At 50.6% G+C, this 3,673-nt stretch overlaps 1 pseudogene; it reads left to right on the forward strand.

The window, feature by feature from the left end:
* Positions 1-346: 346 nt before the first annotated feature.
* Positions 347-1,830, forward strand: LOC101596169 (annotated as a pseudogene).
* The last annotated feature ends 1,843 nt before the right edge of the window (positions 1,831-3,673 follow it).

Here is a 3,673-nt window from a genome sequence, read left to right on the forward strand (position 1 = left end):
TTTTTTGTAAATGTATTTATTTGGGCTGAAGAGATTGCTCAGTGCTTAAGGTGCTTGCCTGCAAAGAGTAAGGACCAGAGTTTGATTCCCCAGGACCCACATAAAGCCAGATGCACAAAGTGGCAGATGCATCTGGAGTCTGTTTGCAGTGGCTAGAGGCTCTGGCATGCCCATTCTCTTTGTCTCTCTTAAAATATATTGGTTTAAAAAACCATAAAAGGTTGCTGGCCGGCACCGGGACAGAGCGGCCATGGGACGGCGGGGCCCGCGGGCTCGGCCGGGCATGTATACGTCCGCACAGGCACGCGGCACCGGACGATATCCGTGCTTTGCTCCTTTATAAATTATGGAAGTGGAACAAGAAAAGATGAACCTGAGTAAGGAATTGAGTCCAGACTCAGCCTCGTATTGCTGCTCAGCATGTCATGGGGATGAGACCTGGAGCTACCATCACCCTATCCCGGGCCGAGCCAAGTCTCGAGCCTATCAGGCTCACCCGCCCTGGGCAGCACCAAGGAGTTCAGGAGGACACGCTCTCTCCATGGACCGTGCCCAGTGACCACATTTGGACCAAAGGCCTGTGTGCTGCAGAGTTCCCATACTGTCATGCACATCCAGGACCCTGCAAGCCAGCGGTTGACGTGGAACAAGTCTCCCGAGAGTGTGCTTCTCATTAAAAAGATAGCGATGCCACCCTGTTGCAGCCCTTCAAAGAGCTCCGCATGTACCTCATGGAGGAGAACAACATGATTGTATATGTGGAAAAGAAAGTGCTGGAAGACCCTGCCATAGTGAGTGATGAAAACTTTGGACCAGTGAAGAAGAAGTTCTGCACTTTCCGTGAAGATTCTGACGACATTTCCAACCATATAGACTTCATTATATGCCTGGGAGGAGGTGGCACCCTCCTTTATGCCTCCTCGCTTTTCCAGGGCAGTGTGCCTCCAGTAATGGCCTTCCCCTTCCACCTGGGCTTTCTGGGCTTCCTGACTCCATTCAACTTTGAGAACTTCCAGACCCCAGTAAAACAGGTTATAGAGGGGAATATAGCTGTTATCTTACGGAGCCAGGTGGAGGTCAGGGTAGTGAAGGAGCTCAGAGACAAGAGGACAGATGTCCACAATAGCCTTGGCGAGAATGGCCTGGACACTGAAGGAGGGAAGCAGGCCATGCAGTATCAGGTCTTGAGTGAGGTAGTGCTTGATAGAGGCCCCTCCTACCTGTCCAACGTGGATGTCTACCTGGATGGACACCCCATCACCACTGTACAGGGCGATGGAGTGATCGTGCCCACCCCAATGGGCAGTACAGCATATGTGGGTGCAGCCGGGGCCTTCATGGTCCACCCCAACATGCCAGCCATGATGGTTACACCCATCTGCCCCCCGCTCGCTGTCATCTGGCCTATCGTGGTCCCTGCAGGGGTCGCGCTGAAGATTACACTGTCTCCAGAAGCCAGGAATACCGCATGGGTGTCTTTTGACAGAAGGAAGAGGCAGGAAATAAGCCATGGAGACAGCATCAGCATCACCACCTCCTGCTACCTGCTCCCCTCCCTCTGTGTCCAAGACCCCAAGAGAGACTGGTTCAAGAGCCTCGCCCAGTGTCTGCATTGAAATGTTCGAAAGAAGCAAGCTCACTTCCCAGAGGATGAGGATGAAGATGAGGATGAAGAGGACAGCTAGGCTGTTCTTCCTGGGCCTAGCCTTGAGCCCTTGGGCCTTAACCCTCCCTAGGCTGACCTGGCTGTACCTCATGGGGCTGTCCACATTCTGCCTGCCTAGTGGGAGAGCCTGGGTCTGCCTTCTGCAGAACAGATCAGCTTTTTAATGTTTTCACATCTGACTTTTTTTTCATTTCTAAAGAAGCAACGTGAGAACTGTACCTCCTGAACATCCTGCACCTCCCCTAGCAGGTCCCTCAGAGTCCAGGGTAGGAGCCCCCCATAAATCAGTCTGTTGAAATTCTGAGGGGGTCAGAATGAATTTCTCTTTGATATTGAAATAAATGTCTCAGCCAAAAATATTCCTTTAGCAGCCCTGCTTAGCCCTGGGGCCTGTACTTTCTCCCTTGCAGCTTCGCTGTGGGTTGCTTTGCTCTGGATTCTGGAGACGGCCAGGCGCCCCAGTCTGCCCAAAGCCTCTGGCTCTTCTTCCATAGCAGACAGAGGTCATACCTGGCACAGCCACAGGGCAACCTCCACATTCCTCACACAGCAGGGCAGTAGCTCCCGGGACATTTTAAAGTCTGTGTGTGCTTTTTAGAGATCATTTTTAACTTTCTGAAGTGCTTATGTACATATTTTCTTGCACACACTTTGTGAAGATGTAGAGGGGGGATGCCCGTTGTCCAGTGTTTACATTGTATCCAGCCCAGTGCAGAGGGTCCGGGCCAGGGCTCCATGCTTCCGCCTTCTCAATTTGCAGTGGCCAACAGGCTTTTGAGATAAGCTCAGTATTGAGGACACCCAGTCCATGGGCCTGTCCTCCTTCTCCAAGAGTCTTGGTTTGACCAGGCCCAGAAAGCCAAGCGCCACACGTTCTCCCTCATATGTGGATCCTAGCTACAGATGACTGGGCTTCTGCGTGAGAAGGAAAATACTTAGTAGCAGAGGCCAGTAAGTTGAAAAGGAGACATAAAGGGTGGAGAAAGGAAGGGAGGAGGATACTTAATAGGTTGATATTGTATATATGTAAGTACAATGATTAAGATGGGGAGGTAATATGATGGAGAATGGAATTTCAAAGGGGAAAGTGTGCGGGGGGGGAGGGAATTAACATGGGATATTTTTTTATAATCATGGAAAATGCTAATAAAAATTTAAAAAAAAAGAGTTTTGGTTTGTGTCTGAACAGCAGCCATGTGGAGGTCTGAGTGAGAGGGTACCTGGGTGGCACACAGGCCCTGGGCCCATGTAGTCCGTGGTCAGCCGGAGCTCAGCGGGGTCCTCTATCATTGTCTCAAAGTCAGGCACCCGCCTTGCGTTTTGTCCTCACCTGTTAGAGTAGCAGCGGCAGGAAGGGAGAGGCCGCCCATTCTTGTACTGGCTTCCAGAAGGAGCTGGGGCTCTTGTTTCGTGCCGCCAGGAAGCTGCAGAGCGGTCTGTCCTGAGCTTGCTTCTGCCTCTTAATGGTAGGGCCCACCGTCTCCTCGGGCCCTTGCTGACTCCTCAGCATCTGAACAGCTCTTGAGTGTGGTCTGGCTCCAGAGCGGTCAAGCTGAGGCGACCTGTCCCCAGGTGTCTGTGCAGGTAACTGAATACAGCGGGGACCTGCCTGAGGGCCAGAGAAAAGTGGTGTCTGGGATGTGGGTTATGCACCTGAACAAATGCAAATGTTGACAGGTCCTACATCTGCTGCCAGACCGATGTAGAACACACGGAGTTTTGATGTACACCCTTAATGTTTCATACTGTTACTATCTTGAAAACTTGTTAATTGTTGATGAAGGCCTTATTACTATTTTCAGAGCCTTTCAATAAATAGACTTATAAAAAAACTAAAAAACAACCATAAAAATATTTTTATTTATTTGAAAGAAAGAGAAAGACAATGAGGTAAACAGAGAGAGAGAGAGAGAGAGAGAGCAAAAGCGAGCATGGGGACTTCAGGGCCTCTTGCTACTGCATAGAGCAAACTCCGGGCACGCGCACCACTTTGTGCATCTAGCTTTA

This window comes from Jaculus jaculus, chromosome 8, assembly GCF_020740685.1.
Source record: "Jaculus jaculus isolate mJacJac1 chromosome 8, mJacJac1.mat.Y.cur, whole genome shotgun sequence".
Classification (NCBI taxonomy): domain Eukaryota; kingdom Metazoa; phylum Chordata; class Mammalia; order Rodentia; family Dipodidae; genus Jaculus; species Jaculus jaculus.